This window comes from Macaca thibetana, chromosome 12 (genome assembly GCF_024542745.1).
Source record: "Macaca thibetana thibetana isolate TM-01 chromosome 12, ASM2454274v1, whole genome shotgun sequence".
NCBI classification, from domain to species: Eukaryota; Metazoa; Chordata; class Mammalia; order Primates; family Cercopithecidae; genus Macaca; species Macaca thibetana.
The window spans coordinates 118,945,671-118,965,593 of NC_065589.1; the positions used below are offsets into that span (position 1 = coordinate 118,945,671).

At 39.9% G+C, this 19,923-nt stretch overlaps 1 protein-coding gene across 6 annotated transcripts in view; it reads right to left on the reverse strand.

Annotated features, from left to right (window-relative positions):
- The window catches only part of CLASP1 (cytoplasmic linker associated protein 1), a 310,910-nt gene that overhangs the window by 139,287 nt on the left and 151,700 nt on the right, over positions 1 to 19,923 (reverse strand). The window lies entirely within an intron of this gene.

The window sequence follows — 19,923 nt, forward strand, 5'->3', positions numbered from 1 at the left end:
TCCTGGAATGACACTCACACTGAAACATCCACAGGAACTCAATTCTCCATAGAAATATCCACCATTCCTCAACATCCACAAGAGCTCTTAGACTAGGCCCTGTGCGGGGCGGGGAGGGGGAAAAGGGGCAGCTAAAGCAGGATGCCCAGATGGAGGAGGTCAGTTCTTCTGCCAAAGCCCAGGAGAGCTTTGGTATCTAAAATACACACACACACACACACACACACACACATTCATTCATTCTCTCTCTGTCTCTCTCAGATAAATGCTAGGAGAAACCTTCAGATTCCTAAAGTAAGAACTAATTTTTTCCTTCACTACAATGCCTAATTCTTTTCATCCTATCCCGAGCTTTACTGAGCTATTGTGGATGTTTATAGTCATCATGTTTCCACAGAGACAAGCTTGAAAGCAGCTAGAAATTCATGACCAGAGAGTACAAAAGTCAATAGTGAGGTGATTCACAAACTAGCTTTCTACCAGGCCCTGTGTGGGTCGGGGAGGGGGAAGAGGGGCAGCTAAAGCAGAATGCCCAAATGGATGAGGTCGGTTCTTCTGCCCAGAAGAGCTTTGGTATCTAAAAGAGGAAGATTCCTATTGATGACCACTTATTTCAACCCCTCTCCCCTCCCTCTCTTGCTGGATGAACTCTGAGTTAGGTGACTGATGGAGGGTACTAGAGGGCAGTCCCAGCTCCGCGAACCTGGCAAGTAGGAGAAGCAGAAGCAGCTCTCTTGGGGAAGGCTCTGTCTGTTTTCGTCTTACCCTGGGTCTGTCCGGTCCTGGGCAGAGTTTGAGGCACTAATACACTTAGGTCTGGGAATGATGGTCCTTAACGACACATGAAGCCAGGCTTTCAGTCTAAGAGCTCTTGTGGATGTTGAGGAATGGTGGATATTTCTATGGAGAATTGAGTTCCTGTGGATGTTTCAGTGTGAGTGTCATTCCAGGAAATGATACTGTGGGCTCAGCTCAGGTGCTCAGAGTTTTGTGTCGGGAACTAGCTATTCCAGCAGGAAGGATAGTTTATTCCCATCTTCCCTAATTCACCCCCAGGGAGCTCTTTGGTACTCTGGATATTAAAGTACCAGTCTCTTTGTGCTCCCTTCCTTTGCTTTTTGTCTCTAAGGGTGTTTATATATACACACACACATACAAGAACTTGGGTTTATTTTGTCCAATCAATATTAATATGTCTGTTTTTTTGGTGCAATGTTCATTCAAATCTGAATAATTCCAGTCCTACAATTTGAAACGTTAAAGTCATATTTTAGTTGATGATTTTCAATGATTTTAATAAGACCTTTGGATAACTATAGCATACATACACTTAAAACAAAAGCTATCTAGAGTGCTCATTGCTGTATTTACATAATTATAAAGAGTTAACATAAACCAAAAACAACTTGTCTCAAAATTTCAAAGTAGTTAGCTTTCTAAAATTCTTTTAATTATATGTGGATATTATTACAAACCTAAATGTAAATGGCGCTCATCTTCCCTGCTATCATTTGTCTAGAGAATTGTCCAGACATTCTGATGCATGGCCGGGTATACAGGCCACACAACTGCAGGCTAAAAACAGGAAGAAAGCAAAGCTTAGGAGGAATCAACATCATGAGAGGTTTCAACAAGTATATTTTAGGAGGAGGAAGTGCAGATAAGTGCAATTATTCTATGTAAGGTACAGGATATCCTTAAAGAGATTTTTGTAAATGATAGCTATATTACTGAAAGTACTTATTTGATAACTGTCCCCACACTTTGATCATATGCTTATTTTCTAGGCCAAACAGGTCAAGTGAGTGTGCCACACACCACATCTCCATCATCTCGGCCCACCGAGGCCTGCTCACCACTACCTTCAGCTTCCATCTGTATTCCCCAGCTCCCAAGCCAACCGCCCACATAATAATCACATTGCCCAATTTATGCCAAGGACAACCACTGTGTGAGAAATTTCACACCCAATTTATAAGCACCAACATCCCATGCTCCCTTTTGTCCTGCATACCAAAAAGTCAGCCTTGCTGAGCACAAACACCACCATGCAGAGAACTTCTGAGCACGAACGCTGCGGGGCCAGGGTCTTGGGCCCCATCACAGGCCTTCCATCCAGCTCACAAATATGCTGTGACTATGGAGGCCAGGATTCTCTTCCAGCTGACTATGGACCTCTTGATAGCAGTGGGAGGAAACAAGGGAAGGACACAAGAGAACATGGTGGGGAAGAGGTGGGAGAAAAGGGGAAAAGAAAGGAACAAATGGAGAATGGAAGAGGAGAACAGATTCTCTTTCTTAAGCTCTAGTTCATGAGTAAAGCATTAATTTACTTCAAGAAACAACAGCCAAGATAATTTACAGGAGGAGGAGACGGCTTGTTGCCACCTGACTTGGATAACTATCTCCCTCTTTTGCTTATTCACTGAGGATGAGGATCTACTACATTTCAGGCACTTCACTAGTTCCTGGGAATATGGTATGAACAAAACATTCATGCTAACTGCCCAAAGGGACTTTCCACTATAAAGGGGAACAACATTTGTAAAGACAAATCTGTGATAAAGGCGAAGAAGGAAAAGAAGAGTGTTCTGTAACAAAGTGAGGGGAAAGGCCGAGGGTGGTGAGAGGCATTTTGGACATGGTGGCTCAGAGAAGGCCAAATCACACTATGCTGCAGGCCTTTTACCAAAGGCATAACCTCATCTACGTGGGACAGGACTACTCAGGCATCTCTGTCATGGACACGGAATTTAAGAGTAGGAGGCAGAGAAAGGTAGAAGGAAGGTTCCAATTTGCCTTGAACAATGAAGCAAAAGAATGCCTTTGACTAAGCAGCAGGGCAAGGCTCACTGTTTTGACAGGGAGAGAGATCCTACAAAAAGTGTCCTCTTTCTCTTTGGAAAGGGTTTACTTACCCTGTAGGTCTAGCCTCACAGCCACCACCAGCACATGCACAAAGGTTATCAGAGCCTGGCCTAACTGCAGTAACTGAATACAGTAAGCCAAGCTCAAACACCATTTTCATTTCTGTACAAAGAAATCCAAGTACACTAACGACTCCAAAAATTGTTTTAAGATAGAAAAGAGGGCCTTCCAATTGTGTGTGTGTTTTTTTCCGTCAAATTTTATATTTTAAAGACCCATGAGCTGGGTATGGTGGCTCACATCTGTAATCTCAGCACTTTGGGAGGTCAAGGCAGGTAGATCACCTGAGGTTTGAGACCTGCCTGGCCAACATGGTAAAACCCCATCCCTGCTTAAAAAAAAAATACAAAAATTAGGGCATGGTGGCAGGCACCTGTAATCCCAGCTATTACAGGCATGGGCCACCACACCCAGTTCACATACCCTTTGTGTATGCCTAGATGTTTGTAAATGCCCACCCTGTGCCTGGCACTCAGTTGGCTGCTGGTAATTCAGAGGTGAACACAGCAGTTTCCATCTTTATTCCGCAAAGCCGATCATAAGCCAGCATAAGGAGCCTTAGGAAAGCGAATTCCTAGAGGCCACAGAAGTCCAGGCAAGGCATTTCTGAGGAAGCCTCTGCACCAAGACCTGAAAACTAGGCAGGCGTGAGGAAAGTGAAGTGCATTCTAGGTGAAAATAATGTGTGCAAGCTTCCTGGGGCAAGAAAGGGACAAGGCAGGAATGGCAAAGGCACAAAGGCATTAATGAACGAGAATGGGTGACTATAATTACAATAATAAGGACAACCACAAACTTCTTCCTGGTAATAGGTTAGAGAATAGTAGGGCAGTGAAATCATCATTTATCCCTCAAAAAGGAACTGAAAAGGTACAACGCAGGCCTTAAGTGGACATATTCTAACTTACATTTTTACTATTTCATGGAAAAGGGGAAAGTTTTAAGCAACACGAAGGGATGTGAATAAAGTTGGCATACTGATGACTGAAACCTGAGACTTCCAAAGTCAACAACTACAATTTCAACACCTTAATCTGAGTGTCATATTACGTAAGAGTCACCATATATCCTTTCATTGATTAAATGTTCATTTCTCCTTTTGATCACAGTACTTATTTTACTTTCCAACTTGCCCTGAAAGTTATAAATGTCAGAACCCAAATCCCACAGATACCAGATCTACACCCTGCGCTCTTTTGGAAATGTCATTTTAATTAACACTGTACCAATCCTGACCCAATTCTTTTTGACAATCACTACATAGGCACAAAAGTAAATCAGGTGGAAAAACTTAGAGCCAAATTTGGAAAAGGTTTCCTACCAGAATGTTCTCTCATACTTTAAAGTAATTACACTAAGAGCTACTTGCCATTTGTGCAAATAATAATAATTCTTCAAATCATCCATCTCTGCTTTAACGATCTCATTCTCCAGAACCCTGTTTGGCTAGAGAGGCAAATACCATACTGCTACATACGAAGACAAAGATAAATAAGATGACAATTTAACATAAATATCCATGTTCCAATAATACCTACTCCTCTAACAGCAATCTCAACTCTACTCCAAGATACAAACCCGTTTGAATCAAACTCACGTACAAACAAAATTCTATGTCCAAGTATCCAGAACTATAATCACCTATAATCATCTTACCCTCAAAACCTGCTGTCCCTCCAGGCTCCCCACTTCAGTTGGTCCCACCACCATTTGTCCAGGCCAAAATATGGAATTGTTCTTAACTCTTCCCCTCCTATCTCCTATCAGGTCTTTCTCCACCCACTGCCCTAAACAAGCACTGGGTGTGGTCAGTGCTGCTTCGAACCACCTCTCACTTCCAGTTCCTCTCCAGTCCCACTGAGGCCGACCTAATTTGGGTCTTCCTCATCCCTCAGGTAATCTGTATTACCAAATAGTATCCTTACTGGTGTCCATGTCTTTAATCTTTGTATGTTTTGTTTTTTTAATGACATGTTTTAAAGACACGAAACAGTGAAAAAGATTTTCTTAAAGCACATAACCCAACATGCAGACCAACTGTTACCTTTAACTACTGTCCCTAGCGTATTCAGCATTCCTTAGTTTTTCCCTAACGTCCTTTATCTGCTCCAGGATCCCATTCAGGACACCACATTACATTTAGTCATCCTGCCTTGCTAGGCTCCTCTAGGTTGTGACAGTTTCTCAGACTTTGTTTTCAATGACCTTGACATGGTTAGGGAGTTTATAGAATATCCTTCATTTTGGGTTGGTCTGAGGCTTCTGCCATGTTTCCACAGAGCTTATGGGGCTTTGGGAGGAAGACCACAGACATAAAATGCCATTCTCATCACATCCTATCAAGAACACCCACCACACTGACAGACTAGCAAGTTATGCTCCCCTCCTTTAGAGTGGGATATTTGCATAAATGATTTGGAATAATTCTGCACAAGAGGTTCGTCTCTTCATCTCCATTTACATACTTTTCAGTCATTTTATTTACATCAGTATGGATCATTAACATTTATTTTATACTTTGGGTTAAAACCCAACACTACTTTACTATGTTGCTTCAAGTGTTCTAGCTTTGGCTATTGGAAGCACTTTCAGTTGACTCCTGTCTCTCAGAGATACCCATACTGTTGTTTTGTTTTGCTTTTTCTTTGATTTTTTTCAACCACTTCCCTACTTTCTGGCCCTGCGAGATACACTGGCTCACCTTGCTCCAGGCCTAAACTCAGCCATTTCCCCAAGGAGCCCTGGTGGAATTAGTGACCAAGATCTGCGTACTGAATGGCGGTTTCTTTTTACAAGATCTTAGGATACATTTGATTCCGCATCTTGTTTTCTTAGTTTTCCCTATCGACACAAAAAGATCAATTGTATTATTTTAAACCTCAGTTCAACCTTCACACCTCCTGTTAGGAGATCATCTGGAGCTGCCACAGTGGATGTGTCCCTATATCAATAGGATAAGACTGATGTGCCAGGCCCAAGGCCCCCACTGGCTCCTTAGCATAGGGACTATCATCCCCAATTTGCACATGAGAAAATGAAGGTGGACAGCCATGCTGCCAGTCCCAGGTCACATACTGCCCGTGCAGTGGTGGCACTCATACCCTGTCTGAGGGATTCCAGAGCACTTGGCCTGACAAGATGGCTTTCTGGAAGAAAGACTTAGGTCTAAGATGGCAAAAACTAGGGCTCTCCCCTGTCCTGCAACTAACCCAATTCTAGAAAACCCAAAACCTTTGGTATCTGTGTTGAAAAGCCGCCCTTCCTACTCCTCATGGGGCTGCTGTGACGTTCCTAAAACACAAAATGCAGGAAAGAGTTCTGAAAACACTAAAGTACCCTACACACCTTGGAAGACCCACTGCTGTTATATTTTGCAGATTTTTAATGGTCATGAATTAATATATGATTCAAATATGCCACTTCCATAAGAAACAGTATTTTAATCCTTGTTTCCTATCACGATTACAGTTACTGAGGGTAAAAGTTACCAAAGCATCTAAGCCTGAATTCCAGGTGACAGTGACTAAGGAGGCAGGCAATTTGAAAAAATATATTAAGTGAAAGAACAGTCTTTATTTTAAACTCAGATTCAGGAGGCTATCTCCATGGCTTTTAACATGAAAAAGTTGGCTCCCATATTATGTTGACCTGTTGCTAAATACAAATGAAAATATCACAACTTAAGACAAATGCCACTTATAAGTGACACACTTTCAAATCCTCAAAGGAAAGGCTCTGGGAGAGGTTACTTCAGAACATGAATTATTTAACTCCCTGCCCAGGTATTGATTTCCTGCAGCAGTTTAACCTGAAAATAGCATACGCTACTTAGGTATGAAATAAAAATATTATCACTGTATACCTTAAATCCTCAATTAAAAAATACAAATATACTTTAAACTCTCGATTTAAAAATATGAGCAGAAATGTAGCATCTTCCAGTACTTTCAGCCCAACTTAACCAAATTTAAGAAAATAGCTGTAGAAACCTTTAATAATCTACTACAAAATAAACACTGAGCAAAAGTCCTGAATGTGGGCCCAATTCCCCACAGCAGGAGACAAATAAACACTTGTTACTGTATGCAATTTTCCTCTGTGCAATACCTGTTTCAGTAGAAGAGTCTGGAAATACCCTTTGGAGACAACAAATTAAGAGCCTGCCAGCAAAACCATCCCCTAGGAAAGCAAGACAGCGATACAGGTTGTTCCCATCACATCAACTGCACCCTACACCTTTGAATGCAAACCCTGTTTACACAGACTCTTTTAAAATCACTTCGATACTGGCCAAACCTGGGAAAAAGCTATGTGGAAAGACTGACAGCTAATCAATAAGATTTTTTGTGAACAACACTTCTTTTGTAGTTTTCCTGTACATTTCTGCATTTTAAAAATGCAAATCTTTTAAAGGGGAAAAAAATAAATAATGACTTAAGACAGAAGCAGTATCCTTGCACTGCTATCATTTATGCTTTTCCTCTATATGCTACTGGGAAAACTTAGAAATTTCTAGCCAGTAGATTCCTTTCAAGACTGCTTAGCTTTATTAACAAATACCCTGCAATTGCAAATAGATTTATGTTCATAACCCTCATACTGTGAACATAGGAAAGCAGAGAAAAATTAAAAGCCCATGAAATAAACAGAAGATAAAAACACAGCTAGCCTCAGCCTACTGTGCCTACTTCCTTGGTCCTAGTCTTAGAAGGTTAACATTGATGTTTATTTCCCTGTAGGCTTCACAATTTTTCCCTGCTTAAATACCAACAAAATTCATAACAATCTTTCCCATATTTCACCCAGGATTTTTAGTTATCAAAGGAATTATAAAAATATTCAAGCATTTCCTAGCCAAGCAGCAATAATTATAAACACTTTTCAGAATATATTAGAACAGCCTACCTTTACCAGTAGTCATGATTGTCAGTAATCCTGGTACCAAATAAAAACACTGCTCTGAAAGCTATACCTACTCACAGCAACTTAAGCATCAGCAAACCCTCCACCCACACTTGTTCAGTGTGATCCGGCGGCACCAATGACAACTGCCACCCTATTCCAAAATAAAAGCCTAGACTAACACTGATTTTTTAAAAAGGGTTGGGGGGTGGGGGCTGGGGGGAGGTGTGAGCCTTCTCCATCCAACTCCACTCATGTAAGAGAGTCTTCTTTAAAAGTGCTATTAAAAATTTTTTAATCAGTTCTTCCCCCTCAAGAAACAGAAGAATATTCCTAACACAAATCTTAAATAGAAAAGTATCAAAAAGCAATCTTATTTCCACATAGAAAATAAAATAAGCTGTCCGCTGCAGCTTACGTGACTTATGCTGCCATCAGAAGCAGTCTCTTCCAGGCTATTTTAGGTGGGCTTCTTAGCACAGCTCAACACATATGCCAGCCTTGTAACAAACACATTATCCTTGTATTCGTGACTATGGAAACACTTTCCTAAGATACTGAACCACTATCCCAAACCTTGTAATATGCATAGTCTAATAAACAAGCACAGGGAGAGAGTGTGAACCTAGTATTGGCACCTGATCCACTTATTCACAATCATTGCTTTTAAAGGATAAGCATGGATAATAATGGCTTGGCTTCTTAATAAAGAAAAGACAACTGATTTGCCTTTAAATGAATGCTTTGTCCTAGCTACACCAGGCAATAATTCCGATCTTATCTAACACAATCTGTCAATGGTCTGTTTTCAGACTTGCACAGGTATTTCTCATTTCCAACAAAGTAGAACTGATACCTGTAATATTTTTCAAGTTACAGTTTTTTAAGTGTAAAACCATAAGGCAGAATGCATTTGGTAACAAAATGATACCCGGTACATTCACGTATAAGAGTCAATAATGCTATGATTACTTGTTACCTACTTTATAGTTTTATTAGCAAATAAATATTGGGTCTTTTACTTTAGCTACAAATTTATTATAGAATTATCATGGATTTAACCAAAATGATAGTTTGTATCTTTCCTCATAAACATGTTAGTTTTGCTCAAGAAACTCAAAAGCTTGTGTATTTTTTAACCAAATTAATGTTCATGGGCCTCGCTTCAATCAAATCCAATTAAAGATCATTAAGTGGTTGCAGATAAAGGACACTGAGTAGTCCATAATTACTGGCTCTTTCATTCTGAAAATCCAATTCTCCCATGAGCATAAGCACATCTGCATGATTTAAAAACTTACAAATAATTTGCTTTTTGAAACTCATGGAAAGAAAAACTGTAATTTTTGCTTCAAGGGGCTTGCTAATTACACAGAGATGAAAAAAAGAAGAAACATCTATATAGCAACATATTTTTAACTCTCATATTCTCACCATTCAAAGCCGAAAGGCCTTCGGGTAACCTAGCAACAAGAAGGAATCACACAAAGATGAAGTATTCTATTACAGACAGGAAGCCCATTTCAAATTGCTACTCGGCTGCTTTTTCATTGCTGTTTTAGTCACAATTTGATTACGCTTTTAAAAATTAAGTCCATGGGTTTCATATAAATATTAAGCATCAGAGAACAACATAATTTTGAACATGTCAAGATATATAAACCCTGGATAAAACCCTATTATTTCTTAGGAGTATCACCATTAAATATGGTTCTTCCAACTTAGCTAAAATCCAGAACGGTTATTTCTTACTCAAAAGGACACTGTTGTTCACAAGCAACAAAAGAAAAAAAGCAAATTGGACTTCATCAAAATTTAAAACTTTCATACACCAAAAGATACTTAAAAGTGAAAAGAGGCCGGGCGTGGTGGCTCACGCCTGTGATCCCAGCACTTTGGGAGGCCGAGGCAGGAGGATCACAAGGTCAGGAGATCGAGACCACCCTGGCTAACATGGTGAAACCCCGTCTCTACAAAAATACAAAAAAAAAAAAAAAAAATTAGCCAGGCGTGGTGGCAGGCGCCTGTAGTCCCAGCTACTCGGGAGGCTGAGGCAGGAGAATGGCGGGAACCCGGGAGGCGGAGCTTGCAGTGAGCTGAGATGCGCCACTGCACTCCAGCCTGGGCAACAGAGCAAGACTCCGTCCCAAAAAAAAATTCTGAAAAGATTGGCTCACACCTGTAATCCCAGCACTTTGGGAGGCCGAGGCGGGCAGATCACGAGGTCAGGAGATCAACACGATCCTGGATAATACGGTGAAACCCCGTCTCTACTAAAAATACAAAAAAATTAGCCAGGCATGGTGGTGGGCACCTGTAGTCCCAGCTACTTGGGAGGCTGAGGCAGGAGAATGGTGAGAACCCGGGAGGCGCAGCTTGCAGTGAGCCGAGATCGCACCAGCGCATTCCAGCCTGGGCGACAGAGCGAGACTCCCTTTCCAAAAAAAAAAAAAAAAGTGAAAAGATAAGCCACAGAAAGAAAAAAAAAAAAAATTTTACAAATCGTATCTGCAAATCATATATAGTTCAACAACAAAAAGACAGACAATTCGATTTTTAAGTGGGCAAAGTACTTGAATAGATGTTTTTCCAAGGAAGATCTACAAATGGCCAGGAAGCACAGGAAATACGTTCAAATATATTAGTCATTAGGGAAATGCAAATCAAAACCACAATGAGATACCACTTCGTATTTACTAGGGTGACTATAATAAAAAAAAAAACAACATCAACAACAAAAAACAACAAGCATTGCCAGAAAGTGGAGAATTGGGCAATGGCTAGAGAGAATATAAAACGGTGCAGCCACTGTGGAAAACAGTTTAGTGGTTCCTCAGTAAGTTAAACATAGAATGACCATATAATACAGCAATTCAACTCCTGGATATACACTCAAAAGAACTGAAAACAGGTGTTTAAAAGCTTGTAAACAAATGTTCAAAGCAGCACTATTCACAATAGACAAAGGTAGAAACAATCCAAATGTCCATCAATAGATGCACAGTTGCAGCTATCTGTGAATATACTAAAAATTACTGAATTATACACTTGAAATGAATGCTGTCATGGTATGTAAATTATATTTCAATAAAGCAATTTTAAAAGAGCATTACTATCCATACTACTCAAAGCAATCTATAGATCCAACATAATCCCTATCAAATGCCAATGACATTCTTTACAGAAATTAAAAAAGTAATCCCAAAATTTACATGGAACCACAAAGGACTCAGAATAGCCAAGGCCATCCTTCCTAAGCAAAAAGAACAAAACTGGAAGAATCACATTATCTGACTTCAAATTATACTATTACCATTGCTGTTTTTGTGGCAGCATGGTACTGGAATAAAAACAGACACACAGACCCCAATGGAACAGAATAGAGATCCCAGAAATAAAATCCACACATCTACAGTGAACTCATTTTTGCAACAGTGCCAAGAACATACACTGGGGAAAGGACAGTCTCTTCAATAAATGGTGCTGGAAAAACTGAATATCCATATGAAGAAGAATAAAACTAGACCCCCATTTCTCACCACAAAAATCAAATAGAAATGAATTAAAGACTTAAACCTAAGACCTCAAACTATAAAACTACTAAAAGAAAACATGGGGGAAACTCTCTAGGACATTGGTCTGGACAAAGATTTTGTCAGTAACACCCCACAAGTATGGGCAACCAAAGCAAACAATCAACAAAGTGTAAGACAACCCACAGAATGCAAGAAAATATTCGCAAACTACCCACCTGACAAGGGATTAACAACCAGAATATATGAGGAGCTCCAACAACTCAATAGAAAGAAAACCAAATAATCCAATTTAAAAATAAGCAAAAGATCTGAATAGACATTTTTCGAAAGGAGACACACAAATGGCAAACAGGCATATTAAAAAAGTGCTCAACATCACTGATCATCAGAGAAATGCAAATCAAAACTACAATGAGGTATCATCTCACCCCAGTTAAAATGGCTTTAATCCAAAGACAGGCAATAACAAATTTTGGCAAGGATGTGGAGAAAAGGGAACTCTTGTACACTGTTGGCAGAAATGTTAAATTAGTACAGCCACTACAGAAAACAGTATAGAGGTTCCTCAAAAAACTAAAACTGAAACTACAATATGATCCAGCAATCCCACCGCTAGGTATATACCCAAAAGAAAGGAATCAGTATATTGATGAGATATCTGCACTCCCATGTTTACTGCAGCACTGTTCACAATAGCCAAGATTTTAAAGCAACCTAAGTGTCCATCAACAGGAGAAAGAATAAAGAAAATGCGATGCCTACACACAACGCAGTACTATTCAGCCATAAAAAGAACGAGATCCTGTCATTTGCAACAACATGGATGGAACTGGAGGAAATTATGTTAAGAGAAGCTAGGTATAGAAAGACAAATTTCACATGTTCTCACTCATTTGTGGGAGCTAAACATTAAACCAACTGAACTCATAGAGATAGGGAGAAGAATAACGGTTACCAGCAGAGGCTGGGAAGAATAGTGGTGGTGGGGAAGGGAGTGGGGATGGTTAAAGGGTACAAAACCATAGTTAGAATAAGATCTAGTATTTGATAGCACAACAGGGTGACTACAGTCAACATTTATTATACATTTTAAAATAACTAAAAGAGTGTAACACAAGAAATGACAATTGCTTGGGTTGATGGATACCCTACTTACCTTGATGTGACTGTTATACAAAATACCTCATGTAACCCATAAATATATACACCTGCTATATGCCCATAAAAATTTAAAATCTTGAGCCAGGCACATTGGCTCACGCCTGTAATCCCAGCACTTTGGGAGGCCGAGGCGGGCGGACCACCTGAGGTCAGGAGATCGAGACCATCCTGGCTAACACGGTGAAACCTCGTCTCTACCAAAAATACAAAAAAATTAGCCAGGCATGGTGGTGGGTGCCTGTAGTCCCAGCTACTCGGGAGGCTGAGGCAGAAGAATCCCTTGAACCTGGGAGGCGGAGGTAGCAGTGAGCCGAGACTGCACCACTGCACTCCAGCCTGGGCAACAGAGCAAGACTCCATCTCAAAAAGTAAAATAAAATAAAATAAAATAAAACAAAATAAAATAAAATATAAAAATCTTTAAAGAGTATTGTCACTTTAAAGAATACAATGGCTGGGCGCAGTGGCTCACGCCTATAATACTAGCACTTTGGGAGGCCGAGGAGGGTGGATCACCTGAGGTCAAGATTTCAAGATCAGCTGACCAACATGGTGAAACCCCGTCTCTACTAAAAAGACAAAAACACAAAAATTTGCTGGACACGGTGGTGAGCGCCTATAATCCCAGGTACTCGGGAGGCTAAGGCAGGAGACACGCCTGAACCCGGGAGGCGGAGGTTGCAGTGAGCCAAGATCGCACCACTGCACTCCAGCCTGGGCAACAAGAGCAAAACTCCGTCTCAAAAAATAATAATAACAATTTTAAAAGTAAATAAATGTTAAATTTTAAACATGTACTCCAAAATAATCTGAAAGTCGACAAGCATGACAGTTATTCTCAAATATTATTTTTATTTAAAAAATGAATATACCCCTAAAATCGAGCAACTGGAGGAGAATCTATTATTCTGAGCACCAACCATGTCCCAGGCACTGTGCTAAGAATTTTACACACAATCTCATTTATTCTCCACAAAATCTCTTTAAGGTCTTCACTCCATTTTACAGATGAGCACATGTGGTTCACAAGAGTTAAGTCACTTGCCCAAAGTCCCACAGCTAAAGCGTTGCAGAGCAGGGCACAGATGCCTTTCCTAAGGAGGAAGGATAGTCACACATTTCCAAAGCAATCCCCTTCGGCTTGCTCCCTGACACTGTCTACACTTCTCCACATGGAGGCATGGGGGCACCCACACTCGAAAATTAACAACTAAAACTACTGCTTGGCATACACAGTCACCATTTATTAAACAGATACTTGTTGCCAAGTCCTTATGCTGAGTACAGGCTGCTAAATTTTCACAAATGGGCATTAGAAGGACATAGATCATTTAATAGACACCCTTTTGAGTCAGCCTAGGAAGCCCCTCTGTGGACATGCAGCGCTAACCAACCAAGGCAGCTATCGAGTGATCAGAACCTCTGCCCAAGAGGTCGCTTAGGAGCCTGGAAATGAGCCCCACGTTGTCATTCATTCTCTCCTGTGTTTTGCTCAGTTCTCTCTCAGCTCCAGCTCATATGCAACACTCCAGAACCCAGTGGGTATATAAGAATCCATGGGAAAAAGCAGAGAGAAAAAGAATCTAGTCATCTCAGATACTAAATGTTCGTACACGCACTCAAGATTTACTAAGAAGAAAAGCTGGTTCCTGTGAAACAAACCAATCACAGAGAACACTGGGACTAAGAGGACAGCCTGCAAGGTATCCGAGTCTCAGAATGAGCAAAAACAGACACACAGTCCCCTGTATGCAGAAGGGTTACAGTCCAGTGCCGAGATAGGTATTAGTCAAATAATCGCCAAATGTAAACCTGCAAAAATGATGCCTACCAAGCAGTGGGGTAGGGGGTGCCTGCCCAAATTTAACAGAGGGATCTGACACCATTTGGGAGGACAACAGATGAATGGAATTAAGAAAAATGTGTATATATACACAATGGTATATAATTCAGCCATAAAAAGAATGAAATCCTGTTATTTGTAGCAACATGGATGGAACTAGAGGCCATTATATTACATAAAATAAGCCAAGCACAGAAAGACAAATATCACATGTTCTCACTCATATGTGGGAGCTAAAAGGGTATATCTCACGAAGGTAGAGATTAGACTGGTGGTTACCAAAGGCCAGGAAGAGGGGGGAAGACTGAAGAGAAAAAAATATATATAAATGTATTTATTACCACTGAACTGTACACTTAAAAATGGTAAAAATAGTTAATTATATATGTAGATTTTACCTCAATAAAAAAGCAATATTTGAGTTAAACTCCATACGAATCAGTGGTAATATTTATGAAAAGCGAGGGAGAGGGAGGTATCAAAAATGACACCCAACCTTTAGCATACCAGGATGAATAATGGAGCAATCACGCTTATAAGGAGTACAGAAAACATTTAGGGTGGAGCAATATTTACTGTTTTGTGTTTTGTCTTTCAGCCAGAAGTAGCATATAAATTTGGTTTTAGATATATGTTTCAAATACAAGAGGAAATGTCAGACAGGCAGCTGTTTCACATACAGTTCCAATCCTGTCCCAAGATCTGTATAGGAGACAAACATTTATGAAAAAATGTGATATAGCTAATAAATAAAATTACAGCTATGGATATCTGTAACCAGGGAAAAAGCACTGCCTGAGAAGGGAAAAGGCCTAGAATCAAGCTTTAGGAATATAATGACTAATTAGTAGACATTAGATAAAGGAAGCCAAGAAGGTGCAGCCCAAAAAGCAGGAAGAAACCAGGAGGAGGTCAGACCCAGCTTTCCTTTCTTCTTTTTTTTTTAGATGGAGTCTGGCTCTGTCACCCAGGCTGGAGTGCAGTGGCACAATCTCTGCTCACTGCCACCTCCACCTCCCGGGTTCAAGCGATTCTCCTGCCCCAGCCTCCCGAGTAGCTGGGACTACAGGCGCTCACCACCACGCCTGGCTAATTTTTTGTATTTTTAGTAGAGATGGGATTTCACCATGTTAGCCAGGATGGTCTCAATCTCCTGACCTCATGATCCCCCGCCTTTGGCCTCCCAAAGTGCTGTGATTACAGGTGCACACCGCCACGCCCAGCTAATTTTTTGTATTTTAGCAGAGACGGGGTTTCACCATGTTGCCCAGGCTGGTCTGGAACTCCTGAGCTCAGGCAATCTGTCCGCCTTGGCTTCCCAAATGCTAGGATTACAGGCATGAACCACCATGCCTGGCCTCTTTTCTGTGGTAAAAATAGGTAATAGTTTCTTCTTCTTCTTTTTTTTTTTTCTGAGACAGAGTCTCGCGACCAGGCTGGAGTGCAGTGGCACGATCTCAGCTCACTGAAACCACTGCCTCCCAAGTTCCAGCAGTCCTCCCACCTCAGGGCCCCACCTGCCACCCCCATAGCTGGGACTACAGGGGTGCACCACCACACTTGGCTAATTTTTGTATTTTTGTAGAGATGGAGTTTCACCATATTAGCCAGGCTGGTCTCAAACTCCTGACCTCAGATAATCTGCCCATCTCGGCCTCACAAAGTGCTGAGATTACAGGTGTGAGCCACCACACCTGGCCAAAAATAGGCAATAGTTTCTTAGGTATAACAAAAGAAAAAAGAAACAGATAAATTGGACTTCATCAAAATTTAACACTTTATATTTCATGTGACACTATCAAGAAAGTGAAAAGAAAACCCACAGAATGGGAAAAAATATTTGCAAATAAATCACATCTGTTAAGAGTCTGGTATGTAGCACATCTAAAGACCTCTTATAACTCAACAATAAATAGGCAATTAAACCCTTTAGAAAATGGGCAAAAGATTTATTTGAATAGACATTTCTCCAACCAAGGTATATAAAGGGTTAACAAGCCCATGAAAAAGATGTTCAGTACCATTACTCGTCAAGGTAAAGCAAATCAACACCACAATGAGATACCACTTTACACCCAGTATGGTAACAATAATGAAAAAGACAGACAATAACAACTATTGGTGAGGATGTGGAGAAACTGGAAACTCTTACAGGTGGCTGGTAAGAATATAAAATAGTGCCGCAAAACTGGAAAACTGTGTGTTTACTGTGTTTGAGCAGTTACTCAAAAAGTTAAATGTACAACTCAGCCATTCTACTGCAAAGTATACAGCCAAGAGAAATGAAAATACATATCCACATGAAATCTTTTACAACAATGTTCAAAGAATCATTCTTCACAATAGCCAAAAAGTTGAACAACCCCAAATGTCCATCAACAGATGGATAAAGAAAATGTAGTCTAATCACACAATGGAATCTTGCTCAGCCATAAAAAGCAACGAACTTCTGATACATGCTACATTATGGATGAACCTTGAAAACACCATGCTAAGTGAAAGATACCAGACACAAAAGCCAAATATTACATGATTCCAATTATACAAAATGTCCTGAATAGGCAACATAAAGACAGAAAATAGGATGCCAGAAACTGGGGAGAGAGGGAAATAAGGAGTAAGTGCTAATGGGAATGGGATGTGAGGGTGAAGTATTTTAGATTTAAATAGTGGTAACAGTTGCACACTTTGTGAATATTCAAAAAAAAAAAAAACCACTAAAGCACACACTTTAAAAAGTGAAACACCAGTAGGTAAATTATATATAATCTCAATTTTTAATTTTTAAATGAACGGCAACTAGAAGGAGAAAGTATCTCAATTTTTAAAATATACTGATAACTTCACAAAAAACCTAACACCTATTTCTGACAAAAACTCAGATAAGGGCATTTAACTTTCTTTCTTTAACTTTCATGTGCCCACCTGGGTCTCTCCCAAGCACACCTTCCTTTCTTTCCTGTTCTGAGCCTTTTTAAATAAACTTCTATTCCTGCTCTGGAAAAAAAAAAAAAAAGATAAGATAAACAGAAGTAAATAGAAAACTACCTCATTTTGATAAAGAACATCTACAAAAATCCTACAGCTAATACCATACTTAGCACCTAAGATAGGAACCAGACAAGGATGTCCTGTCTCACCACTCTTATTTTACATAGTACTGGAAGTTCTAGCCAGTGCAATAAGGCAAGAAAAAGAAATTAAAAGCACACGTATCTGAAAGAGATAAAACTGTTGCTATTTGCAGATCACAAGACTGTATATGTAGGAAACTCCACAGACACTACAAAAACTCCTACAACTAATAAGTTCAAAAAGGTTGTAATATAAGCCATATAAGGTAAGAAATGGAGAAAGCAGAGGATGGATGGATCTAGAGAAAGCTGAACAGTCAAAGGTTTGAAGTTCAAAAGAGATCAAAGAATTACACTGGGAGTTGTGTTAAAAAAAAAAACACGAAGGAAGAGGAGGTTGGGGGGGAGAGAGAGAGAGGGAGAGGGAGACAGAAAGAGAAAAAGAGAAAGAGAGAGAGAGAAAGAAAAGAGAAGAAAAGAGTTGAAAAAGGAAAGGAGGGAGGGAAGGAAGGGAAAAGAAAAGAGAAAAAGAAGGAGGAGGAGAAAAGGAGGGAGAGAGAGAGAGAGAGAATTAGATAAAAGAGGGAGACAGGTTTTATTCCATCACTACTGCAGTTTCTCTACGCCATCTAAATGTGCAATGAAGGAAATCAGGTGGTTTGTTTTTTGACAGCAACTGAACAATTTATTGGTCTCTCAAAGTTACTGTAAAGAGATGAAAATCATTTAGGTTAGAAATTCTAAAATTTTACACATATGGCTATATATTAGTTTCCTTAAACATTTTGGCTCTAACAATTAAAACAGTAATACTATATATATATAAAGCAAAAAGCTGAAATTATCGACCTCCAAGAAATTTTGTTAAGGCTTCCTTACCATTTGCTATTTTTAACACAGATGTTTAAAAGAACTGTTTCCATTCTCAAACCTACACCTATGTGTGTGCACGAGCGTGCACACACACACACACACACACACACACACAAAAGGGAATTTGGGGGCAATATTTATACCTAACCACATAGAAAATGCTGCTTGTGATACATCCAATGCCACACAGTTTTGGCATTCCTGAGGGTGAAATCATATTTGTCACATCACTGGATCCCATGGAGTGTATGTACACTCTTTTAGGCAAGATCCCCAATGTGGATGCAGTCTTTCTCCCCAATGCCAGCACTATAATGAGATTCTGTTTCACAGCCGTAATACTGGCTTATGAAGCACAAACTCACTTTCCTGCCACTGCTTTTACTTACTTGCCCAGCATGCTCTGTCCCAGTGCCAACAATTTTTAAACTGAGAAACCACACAAATACACCCACACAAAAGTAAAAGCATGTGTCCATCAACTAACTGCCTGTGAAGACCTGCCTGCGGACACCAAGCAACCCCACTCATCACGAGTGCACCACTCAGATGCCATTGGCTCTACCAATGATATGTTTTTTAAAGTACATATCAAAGTATGTACACTAAAGTACAGGGTAGAGAAAATTACACCATAGTTATATACAAATTATACTGTTATAGGAAAATGAACTAATATAGCAAAAATGATTTTTAATGGTAATAGCTGAATTATGATATTCGTTTTCTATTATTTTTTACGATCTACGAAAAAGAGATAAGGAGGATTAACGGAAGCATTTTTAGATCACTTTAAGCATTTTATATAGGAAACATGTTGTTCAAAGAAAAAATCCTCTGGAATAATAATAGGTACACAGCAGAGCGCAAGTCAAAAGCCTTGCATTCGGTTACCCGCTCTGCCCTATGTACCAACTTACTTTGAGGAAAAGCACTCAGACTCTTCTTTACAATCTCAAGATATTCAAAATGTGAAGGCTTGTACTAGGAAGACAGGAGTAGTGATGAGGAGAATTACTGGGATTCGGGGTACAGTTTTAAAAGTAAATCCAACATGATTAATGAATTCGGTACTGGTTGTAATCTAATATACCTAAAAATTCTAAAATAGCCTAGCTATGATACAATGAGGTATCCAGAGTTAGAAAAGTTTTTCTCAGCAATTAACTTTTTGATATTCTTTCCTTCATACAGGAGTAATTCATTCCTGTCTTTTCCTCTCCTGGACTCACAAGAATTACCCACTAGTTCTCAAATATCATCACAAAGTATAGGGAAAGAAATACAGGAACCGGAAACAACAGGTTACGATTCACATCAAAATCATTACTTTATTTATTCAACAATACTTACTGCACACCTATCACAAGCCAGGGACTCTTCAAGGCATTGAACTCACGCTCATTGAGAAACAAATAAAGAACAATAAAGGGAATAAAGTAAAGGTCCTGCTCTCATGAGTAAACACATACTTTTCTAGTGATACACGCTAAGAAGAACCCTCCAACAGGGTGAGGCACAGAGCGTGCTATTCCCGTGGCCTTCAGTAATGCAGTGATACTGTATGAAGTGAGATCTTCATGGCATGAGGGAGGAGGGAGGAGGC